We start from the raw sequence: 12013 nt of genomic DNA, 5'->3' as shown, positions 1-12013 counted from the left end.
CCCAATGTTTTAGGGTATGAGAGTATGTTTTTGGGTATGTACCCGGAGGATACCTTCACAAAGATTGCTCTGGTCCTTTGTGAAACCTGGATCCACGTGACACATACCACTGAAAATACCAATAAAATTTTAGGCTATTTTTTTGGGCTTAAAGGGGTACTCCTGTGGAAAACTTTTTTTTTTTTAAATCAACTGGTGCCAGAAAGTTGAACAGATTTGTAAATCACTTCTCTTAAAAAATCTTAGTCCTTCCAGTACCTTTAACCCCTTAAGGACTCAGCCCATTTTGGCCTTAAGGACTCAGACAATTTAATTTTTACGTTTTCATTTTTTCCTCCTCGCCTTCTAAAAATCATAACTCTCTTATATTTTCATCCACAGACTAGTATGAGGGCTTGTTTTTTGCGCGACCAGTTGTCTTTTGTAATGACATCACTCATTATATCATAAAATGTATGGCGCAACAAAAAAACACTATTTTTGTGGGGAAATTAAAACGAAAAACGCAATTTTGCTAATTTTGGAAGGTTTCGTTTTCACGCCGTACAATTTATGGTAAAAATGACATGTGTTCTCTTTTCTGAGGGTCAATATGATTAAAATGATACCCATTATTACATACTTTTATATTATTGTTGCGCTTAAAAAAAATCACAAACTTTTTAACCAAATTAGTACGTTTATAATCCCTTTATTTTGATGACCTCTAACTTTTTTATTTTTTCGTATAAGCGGCGGTATGGGGGCTCATTTTTTGCGCCATGATCTGTACTTTTTTTTGATACCACATTTGCATATAAAAACTTTTAATACATTTTTAATAATTTTTTTTTAAATAAAATGTATTAAAAAAGTAGGAATTTTGGACTTTTTTTTTTTTTCGTTCACGCCGTTAACCGTACGGGATCATTAACATTTTATTTTAATAGTTCATTTTATTTTAATAGTTACGCACGCGGCGATACCAAATATGTCTATAAAAAAAAAATTACGCTTTTTGGGGGTAAAATAGGAAAAAACGGACGTTTAACTTTTTTATTGGGGGAGGGGATTTTTCACTTTTTTTTTACTTTTGCTTTTACATTTTTTTACATTTTTTTTTACACTTGAATAGTCCCCATAGGGGACTATTCATAGCAATACCATGATTGCTAATACTGATCTGTTCTATGTATAGGACATAGAACAGATCAGTATTATCGGTCATCTCCTGCTCTGGTCTGCTCGATCACAGACCAGAGCAGGAGACGCTGGGAGCCGCACGGAGGAAGGAGAGGGGACCTCCGTGCGGCGTTATGAATGATCGGATCCCCGCAGCAGCGCTGCCGGCGATCCGATCATTCATTCAAATCGCGCACTGCCGCAGATGCCGGGATCTGTATTGATCCCGGCACCTGAGGGGTTAATGGCGGACGCCCGCGAGATCGCGGGCGTCGGCCATTGCCGGCGGGTCCCTGGCTGCGATCAGCAGCCGGGATCAGCCGCGCATGACACGGGCATCGCTCCGATGCCCGCGGTTATGCTTAGGACGTAAATGTACGTCCTGGTGCGTTAAGTACCACCGCACCAGGACGTACATTTACGTCCTGCGTCCTTAAGGGGTTAAGGGGCTGTATACTAAAGAGAAATACAAAAAAGAAATGCATTTCCTGTGATGTCCTGACCTCTGCTGTCCATTTTAGGAACTGTCCAGAGCAGCATATTTTTACTATGGGGATTTTCTCCTGTTCTGGACAGTTCCTAAAATGGACAGCAGAGGTCAGTAGAGAGCACTATGGTCAGGACATCACAGGAGATGCATTTTTTTGGGGATTTCTCTTTAGTATACAGCCCCTAAAAAGTACTGGAAAGATTAAGATTTTATAATAGAAGTGATTTACATCTGTTTAACTTTCTGGCACCAGTTGATTTAAAAAAAAAAAATGGTTTCCACGGGAGTACCCCTTTAACCTTAGAAAAAGCTTGTGCATCGAAGTCGCTGGGCATTGCACAGCATTGCGTGGACTGTGTCACCCCACGCCGGACATGAAGATTGCACAGGCCAAAAATGTAAAGGTATACTTCAAATGACAGAATGGCTCACTGAACCTATGAGTCTTGGCCAATATACTATTTAGCGTAGGGTCACACAAGCCGTATTCTTCTGCGTATTTTCTACTGCATATTTTCTTACCCATTACAGTCAGTGGTTAGCAAAATACGCCGATGATTTTACTACCTATCAATTTCAATGGGTAGGAAAATCCGCAGCAGCAAATACGCAGCAAAATACGGCATGTGTGACCCTACCCTCATAATGCATCATAACAACATTGCCAACTGTGTGCTTAGAGATTGCAAGAGAATAAAGCAGTGGTTCCCAATTAGCGTGCCTCCAGCTGTTGCCAAACTACAACTGCCAGCATGCCCGGACAGCCAAAGGCTGTCCGGGCATGCTGGCAGTTGTTGTTTGGCAACAGCTGGAGGCACTCTGGTTGGGAAACACTGGAATAGAGAATAATATTCTTGCAAAAAATTCTCCCTTCCCATGCATATTGCCATTGCATCTATAAAAATCCCTGTTGGCTCTAGAACTTAAGCAGCCAATAAATGCTGAGCCATGTAATCTCCGTCAGTCATGTTGTTTCTTTTTTATGGTCTTAAGAGTGAAATGCTGCTGTGTATGTAATTACAGTACAAACACTTCTAATAAAACGTGTCTATATAACACTAATGTGACTATTTAACAATAGAGCTACCCAGTGTGAACACAGCTTGAGTACTCTTGTACTGGCATGCCCCCAATAAACGTTGACGCCACTGCCATGTCTAGCTGGGTATGCTACGCCAGACCTTTTATTGTAGATAGGTTTTATGATGCTATACACCACCCACAACAGAGGTCTTTGTAACAGTTTTAAAAAACCCATTTTACACATCCCACAGTGATTTTCTTCTCTAGGCAGCTACTGTGGAAAGGGGCTTTTTATTACTCACTCAAGTAAATCGAACACTATTGGCAGTGAAAAAATAACACAGAATAACCAGTTGATATGAGTCTGTCTTAGTAAGCCTAGCTGATTTTTTGCATCCCACTCAAATTGGGCATGTAAAGTGCAGATACTTCTAAAAATACTATTCCTGTCTATTCATGACCATGAAAAGTAACTGAACTAGTTTTTCCAGCTCAGGTTGGGTAAGCCTGTCTTTTTATAAGTGGCCTCTCTATGGTGAAGGGGAGAACACTAACTGTATTGCGTCATAAGAGAGGCATTCAGTACATTCCCCAGAGAGATGTCATTATTACAATCATTTGCGCAAAATGTTTGAAGCGATTATAAAATCATGCATAACTATATTATTTATTCAAGTCACATGTGCTGGGTCTTAAAGTGTGAAACAACAATATATAAAAAAAATCAATGGACAACAACTCCAATTTAAACAGGAATGTTATAATGTTTGCAAATAATAGATCTAATCTTATATATGTGCTCAGATGGATGCAAAGTATGTCCTACAGCATATATTATCCTAAAGAACTAATCCTACTCGTAGAATACTCCTGATTAAGATGAGATGTAAAAAGAATAGGAATAATATGCACTATTGGATCTTTTTAGTAAAATATCCAACTTTAAAATGATATATCATTGCATTTAATAATGCAGGAGTTTTATTGTACTGTAGTACTATTGCCATGTATGAGATTAATATGTATTGGTCACCTAAGGGTTTGAAGACATTACTGTATTAACGTTAAGAATTGAAACTAAGTAATGTAACCCACACAGAACATACTTCTATATACACATGACAAAATAATTTAGTAGAGCATAATAAACTGAACTTCCAAAATGATGAGAAATGCAGTTATATATTGCAAACAATAAAGCAACAGTGAGAAAAGTATATATACTACTCACTCTGCAGCAGCAGGACCAGTGTTCTGATCAGGTAGATACAATAGTCACTTCTTGCGTAGGTATAGACTGACTGGTGACTGAAGGAAAAAAAAAACATCCGTATGACTTCTACTTCACAGGTCGTGACTCACTCCATTGGGAGGCGGGGTGTAGAAAGGGTGTCACCTGCAAATTCCTTCCACCTGCTAAGTTGGTGTGTATGTGAGTCAAAGGACTTTCACATTTTTGTCATAACTACAGTAAATCACTAAGTCATAGTCAAGGACAGCACCCTTTGGAATGCTTTGTGTTTTAAGATGGTACATTTAACAGTACAACTTTTAATATGGATGGTAATATCACATAGACACATAACTACTTCACATACAGTGCTGGAGGGTAGACACTGAAGAACCTGGAGAATGCTGCCTATCAAATTACAAGCTATAGGGCTGGAGGATACTAGAACAATATTTATCCACATGATTCAGAAATGGCAACGTATGTACTATACAGTTGCTGAGAAAAAAATGTGACACTAAAGACTATAAAATTCAGTTTCCTACATGCTGAGTTGTATGGCATCATATGATGTCACCTACAGAAGTCCATGGGCCCTACTGTACCCCCATATAACTCTGATTTCTTGCACAACATTACTTCTAGAGGAAAGCATGCAAAGTGCTTACTGACACCATGGCATGAAACCACAGAGATTTTTATGTGTCACTATATAGGTTTGATATACACAGTTTTTGCCATGAATGGGGCTTATTTTTAGAATATTCTTATATATATATATATATATATATATATATAGATATATATATAGTTCATCTACAGTAATCTTAAAGAACGGCATCAGCATGAGGAGACCATAGAGTGGTTGAATGACACAGCGTGGAGGTGGTGGCAACATGAGGAGACCATATAGTGGCTGAATGACACAGCCTGGAGGTGGCAGCAGCCTGAGGAAACCATATAGTGGCTGAATGACACAGCCTGGAGGTGGCGGCAGCCTGAGGAGACATATAGTGGCTGAATGACACAGCGTGGAGGTGGCGACAGCCTGAGGAGACCATATAGTGGCTGAATAACATAGCCTTGAGGTGGCAGAAGCATGAGGAGACATATAGTGGCTGAATGACACAGCGTGGAGGTGGCGGAAGCATGAGGAGACCATATAGTGGCTGAATGACACATCGTGGAGGTGATGGCAGCATGAGGAGACCATATGGTGGCTTAACGACACAGCTTTGATTTGTTGGCAGCATGAGAAGACCATATAGTGGCTGAATGACACAGAGCGAAGGTGGCGGCAGCCTGAGGAGACCATATAGTAGCTGAATGACACAGCCTGGAGGTGGCGGAAGAATGAGGAGACCATATAGTGGCTGAATGACACAGCATGGAGGTGGCGGAAGCATGAGGAGACCATATAGTAGCTGAATGACAGAGCCTGGAGGTGGCGGAAGCATGAGAAGACAATGAAGTGTCTGAATGACACAGCGTGGAGGTGGCGACAGCCTGAGGAGACCATATAGTGGCTGAATGACACAGCCTGGAGGTGGCGGAAGAATGAGGAGACCATATAGTGGCTGAATGACACAGCATGGAGGTGGCGGAAGCATGAGGAGACCATATAGTAGCTGAATGACAGAGCCTGGAGGTGGCGGAAGCATGAGAAGACAATAAAGTAGCTGAATGACACAGCGTGGATGTGGCGGCAGCATAAGGAGACCATATATTGGCTGAATGAAACAGCATGGAGGTGGTGGCAGTCTGAGGAGACCATATACTGGCTAAATGACACAGGGTAGAGGTGGCAGCAGCCTGAGGAGACCATATAGTGGCTGAATGACACAGCGTGGTGGTGGCGGAAGCGTGAGGAGACCATATAGTGGCTGAATGACACAGGGTGGAGGTGGCGGCAGCCTGAGGAGACCATATAATGGCTGAATGACACAGCCTGGAGGTGGCGGAAGCATGAGGAGACCTTATAGTGGCTGAATGACATTGCATGGAGGTGGGAAAAAAACAAAGAAGGCGCGCTCCATGGTGTCATATCGCCAAATCAATGTAGCGCTTACCAGAACAAGTTGTGCATGGGCCAGCACAACTTGGGTGAGGGTGTGTAACAATGGTCCACTGCTGCCGTGCCACCGGTGTAGCAATTGCAAAACAAAAACCTCCAAGGAAAGTGGACTTCAGGCGCTGAAGGACCAGACAAGGTGTAAACAGTAAAACATTTATTCCCAGTATGCAACGCGTTTCGCGCATGTGCGCTTCATCAGGCATGTGGACAGGGGAACAGGAAGCACTTATATACCCACCAAACACAAAAGATTAACCCCTCATTGTCAGAACAATCATCCAATGGGGGAGTGACAGGAAGTGACAAGAAATAACCCTACACTGTCCTAGGTTAACCAATGGCTAAACCCACAACAGCAAAAAAAAGTGCACCTCATAAAAAGGTGCAAATGTGCGTTAGCTGTAAACCTCAAATATTGCACTGTCCATAAAGTGCATACAGTAAATAAAAAAAACACACAAAAATAAATATGTAAACCAAAGACAATATCAATAAAATACAAAAAAAAATAAAAAAAATTAAATTAGCGAGTGTTCTCAATGGTTTCGTTTAGTCCATTCGGAAATAAAGTGCATCTTTTGAAGAACCAACATAAAAATGGGTATTTATTACACAGTGTGTCACACCATTTTATGACAGTGCACAGCAAGAAGAACGATTGTTTGAAGGTCGAAATCTTGGAAGTGATACACCCAATAGATACCAAAAACGTATCAACCGGGAATAATTTGGATCTGCAAATTATGCACTTTATTTCCGAATGGACTAAACGAAACCATTGAGAACACTCGCTGATTTAATTTTTTAAAAATTTTTTGTATTTTATTGATATTGTCTTTGGTTTACATATTTATTTTCGTTTGTGTTTTTTTTATTTACCGTATGCACTTTATGGACAGTGCAATATTTGAGGTTTACAGCTAACGCACATTTGCATCTTTTTATAAGGTGCACTTTTTTTGCTGTTGTGGGTTTAGCCATTGGTTAACCTAGGACAGTGTAGGGTTAATTCTTGTCACTTCCTGTCACTCCCCCATTGGATGATTGTTCTGACAATGAGGGGTTAATCTTTTGTGTTTGGTGTATATATAGTGCTTCCTGTTCCCCTGTCCACATGCCTGATGAAGCGCACATGCGGTGGCGGCGACATGAGGAGACCATATAGTGGCTGAATAACACAGGGTGGAGGTGGCAGCAGCCTGAGGAGACCATATAGTGGCTGAACGACACAGTGTGGTGGTGGCGGAAGCATGATGAGACCATATAGTGGCTGAATGACACAGCGTGGAGGTGGTGGCAGTCTGAGAAGACCATATAATGGCTGAATGACACAGTGTAGAGGTGGCGGAAGCATGAGGAGACCATATAGTGGCTGAATGACACAGCGTGGAGGTGGTGGCAGCAAAAGAAGACCATAGAGTGGCTGAAGGTCACAGCGTGGAGTTGGTGGCAGCATAAGGAGACCTTATGGTGGCTGAATGACAAAACGTGGAGGTGGTGGCAGCCTGAGGAGACCATATAGTGGCTTAATGACAGAGCCTGGAGGTGGTAGAAGCCTAAGGAGACCATATAGTGGCTGAATGACACATCCTGGACGTGGTGGAAGCATGAGAAGACCATATAGTGGCTGAATGACAAAATGTGAAGGTGGTGGCAGCCTGAGGAGACCATATAGTGGCTGAATGACACAGCCTGGAGGTGGCGGAAACATGAGAAGACCATATAGTGGCTGAAGGACACAGCATGGAGGTGGCGGCAGCATGAGGAGACCATATAGTGGCTGAATGACACAGCATGGAGGTGGCGGAAGCATGAGGAGACCTTATAGTGGCTGAATGACAGCATTGAGGTTATGGCAGCATGAGGAGACCATATAGTGGCAAAATGACACAGCCTGGAGGTGGCGGCAGCATGAGGAGACCATGTAGTGGCTGAATAACACAGCGTGGAGGTGTTGGCAGCATGAGGAGACCATATAGTGGCTGAATGACACAGCCTGGAGGTGGCGGAAGCATGAGGAGACCATATAATGGCTGAATTACACAGCATTGAGGTGGCGGAAGAAGGAGGAGACCATATAGCGGCTAAATGACACAGCACGGAGGTGGCGGCAGCATGAGGAGACCATATAATGTCTGAATGACACAGCCTGGAGGTGGCGGAAGCATCAGGAGACCATATAGTGGCTGAATGACACAGCCTGGAGGTGGCGGAAGCATGAGAAGAACATATGGTGGCAGAATGAGACAGCCTGGAGGTGGCATCAGCATGAGGAGAACATATGGTGGCTGAATGACACAGCCAGGAGGTGGCATCAGCATAAGGAGAACATATGGTGGCAGAATGAGACAGCCTGGAGGTGGCATCAGCATGAGGAGAACATATGGTGGCAGAATGACACAGCCTGGAGGTGGCATCAGCATGAGGAGAACATATGGTGGAAGAATGACACAGTCTGGAGGTGGCATCAGTATGAGGAGAACATATGGTTGCAGAATGGCACAGCCTGGAGGTGGCATCAGCAGCATCAGGAGTCCTAAAAGTGACCCGGAGACAGAGTGAGGCAGTGGGTGGCAATACAAGTACCCGGTTATGAAGGTGAAAATTGGAGAAAATTGTCCCTTTTGTCAAAGTGTTGGTGTGCACACATAAGTATTGAGGATATGCATTATGTAAAACAACTTTTAATATTATTCTTAGGATAAAATATATGGACCCCAATTTTTTTTTTTATCTAACGAAAGGAAAGCTGTGCAAAAAGCACCATGTGCTACCTACACAACCAAGTATTGATGTGATGCAAAGACCTCTAAAAGGTGGAAGGGAACAACGTATGGTCCATTGTAACCGGTAGGGGTGAAAATTTCCCCTGTAAGGCCCTACTCTCACACTATTAATTCCCTTCTTGGCAAGTTTTACTCACCCTAAAAAGGGCGGCCCCAAACAGGAACCTCTGCCTATTTCCACCTAAAAACACTGCTATTTCCGAGGGTTTTCAGTTGGAAATAGGGAAAGGCACCTGTGTGGGGCCGCCCTATTTAGGGCGAATAACAATTGCCTCCAAAAGGTGCAAGGCAACAATGCATTGTCCATTGTAGCAGGTGGGGGTAAAAACTTCGCCTGTAAGGCCCTACTCTCGCCCTATTAATTCCCTTCTTGGCAGGTGTTACTTGCCCTAAAAAGGGCGGCCCCACACAGGAACCTCTCCCTATTTCCAACTTAAAACTCTGGGAAATGGCAGTGTTTTTAGGTGGAAATAGGGAGAGGTTCCTTGGTGGGGCTTACCTTTGTAGGGCGAGAAACGCTTGCCAAGAAGGGAATAAATAGTGCGAGAGTAGGGCCCTACAGGGGAAGTTTACCCCCACCTGTTACAATGGACCATACGTTGTTCCCTTCCACCTTTTAGAGGTCTTTGCATCAAATTAATACTTGGTGGTGTAAGCGGCACATGGTGTTTTCTGCACACCTTTCCTTTTGTTAGATTTTAAAAATAAGAGTTAAGTTTTAGCTAATGCATATCCCCAATACTTACTTCTGGTCTGATGAGGAGGAATTTCTATAACTGGGGAGCAGCACCTTAACCACTTAAGGACCTAGGGCGTATGGATACGCCTTGACGTCCTGGTACTTAAGGACCCAGGGCGTATCCATACGCCCGTGGGAATTTCGGTCCCCGCCGCGCGCAAGGCGGGGACCGGGCCGGGGTGACTGCTGAGATCAATCAGCAGGCACCCCGTGCAAATGCCCAGGGGGGTCATCAGACCCCCCCACGTCGGCGATCGGCGCAAATCGCAAGTGAATTCACACTTGCGATTTGCGCCAATTCCGGGTCATAGGGGTCTATTGTGACCCGGTGACCCGGAATAGAAGGGGGATCGCGGTTGTCTAAGACACCCACGATCCCCCTGTAGGCATAGGAGTGAGGTGGCAGAGTTGCCACCCGTCCTATCCCTGCTATTGGTCTGCTATTGATCGTCAAAGGCGACGACCAATAGCAGACCGGGGGCGGGGGGGTTAACTTTCGTTTTCCCCGTCCTGCCCACCCACAATAGGCGGGGCAGAACGGGGAACCGAAGGGGATCGGGCGCCGACGTCCACTTACCCATCCGGAGGCTGCTGTGACGTTGATCGGCGGGCGGCGTCACGTGCTTCTGAAGAGGACGGCTGCCGGGATCCTACGGAAGCCGGTAAGTAGATCTGGAGGGCTACAGTCTGAGACCGTGGTCTCTAACTGTAGCCCTCCAGATGTTGCAAAACTACAACTCCCAGCATGCCCAGACTGCTGTTTGGGCATGCTGGAATATGTAGTTTTGCAACAGCTGGAGGGCTGCAGTTTGAGACCACTATACAGTGGTCTCTAAACTATATCCCTCCAGATGTTGCAAAACTACAACTCCTAGCATGCCCACATAGCTGTTTGTTGTCTGGACATGCTGGGAGTTGTAGTTTTGCAACATCTGGAGGTCCACAGTTTGGAGATCACTGTGCAGTGGTCTAAAAACTGTAGCTCTCCAGATGTTGCAAAACTGCAATTCCCAGCATGCCCAGAAAGCAAACAGCTGTCTCGGCATGCTGGGAGTTGTAGTTGGGTACTTCCAGCTGTTGCATAACTACATCTCCCAGCATGCCCTTCGGTGATTAGTACATGCTGGGAGTTGTAGTTTTGCAACAGCTGGAGGCACACTGGTTGGAAAATATTGAGTTAGGTAACAGAACCTAACTGAAGGTTTTCCAACCAGTGTGCCTCCAGCTGTTGCAAAACTACAATTCCCAGCATGCACGGTCTGTCAGTACATGCTGGGAGTTGTAGTTTTGAAACAGCTGGAGGTTTGCCCCCCCATGTGAACATACAGGGTACATTCACATAGGCGGGTTTACAGTAAATTTCCTGCTTCAAGTTTGGGCTGCGGCAAATTTTTTGCCACAGTGAAAACTTCTAGCGGGAAATTACCGTAACCCGTCAGTGTGAATGTACCCTAAAAACACTACACTATACTAACACCTAATAAAGAGTAAAACACTACATAAACACCCCCTTACACTGTCCCCCTCCCCCCCCCCCCCCCAATAAACAATTTAAAACGTCTTGTACGGCAGGGTTTCCAAAACGGAGCCTCCAGCTGTTGCAAAACAACAACTCCCAGCATTTCTGGACAGCCACTCACTGTCCAGGCATGCTGGGAGTTTAGCAACAGCTGGAGGCACCCTGTTTGGGAATCACTGGCGTAGAATACCCCTATGTCCACCCCTATGCAATCCCTAATTTAGTCCTCAAATGCGCATGGTGCTCTCTTACTTCGGAGCCCTGTCGTATTTCAAGGAAACAATTTAGGGCCACATATGGGGTATCTCCGTACTCGGGAGAAATTACACTACAAATTTTGGGGGCTTTTTTTCCTTTTACCGCTTTTGAAAAGGAAAAGTTGGGGGCTACACCAGCCTGTTAGTGTAAAAAAAGAAACATTTTTACACTAACATGCTGGTGTTGCCCCATACTTTTTATTTCCACAAGCGGTAAAAGAAAAAAAAAGACCCCCAAAATTTGTAACGCAATTTCTCCTGAGTACGGAAATAACCCATATGTGGGCATAAAATGCTCTGCGGGCGCACAACAAGGCTCAGGAGTGAGAGCGCACCAAGTACATTTGAGGCCTAAATTGGTGATTTGCACAGGGGTGGCTGATTTTACAGCGGTTCTGACAAACGCAAAAAAAAAAAAAATACCCACATGTGACCCCATTTTGGAAACTACACCCCTCACCGAACGTGACAAGGGGTATAGTGAGCCTGAACACCCCACAGGTGTTTGACGAATTTTCATTAAAGTTGGATGGGAAAATGAAAAAATTTTTATTTTTTCACTAAAATGCTGGTGTTACCCTAAATTTTTCATTTTCACATCGGGAAATAGGAAAAAAGCCCCCCAAATTTGTAAACCCATCTCTTCTGAGTAAGAACATACCCCATATGTGAATTTAAAGTGCTCTGGGGCGAACTACAATGCTCAGAAGAGAAGGAGCGCCATTGGGATTTT

General features: G+C 44.1%; 1 protein-coding gene across 1 annotated transcript in view; it reads right to left on the bottom strand.

Moving 5' to 3' along the window:
- SCEL (sciellin) overlaps positions 1-4022 on the bottom strand; it is a 113895-nt gene extending 109873 nt beyond the window's left edge. Inside the window, exon 1 of the mRNA XM_056555566.1 lies at positions 3906-4022. The gene's annotated coding sequence lies outside the window, so the exon portion shown is untranslated. The remainder of the gene's footprint in view (positions 1-3905) is intronic.
- Positions 4023-12013: the final 7991 nt, after the last annotated feature.

The sequence above is a fragment of the Hyla sarda genome, chromosome 2 (genome assembly GCF_029499605.1).
Source record: "Hyla sarda isolate aHylSar1 chromosome 2, aHylSar1.hap1, whole genome shotgun sequence".
Lineage (NCBI taxonomy): Eukaryota > Metazoa > Chordata > Amphibia > Anura > Hylidae > Hyla > Hyla sarda.
This window is presented reverse-complemented; position numbering and strand designations above follow the sequence as displayed.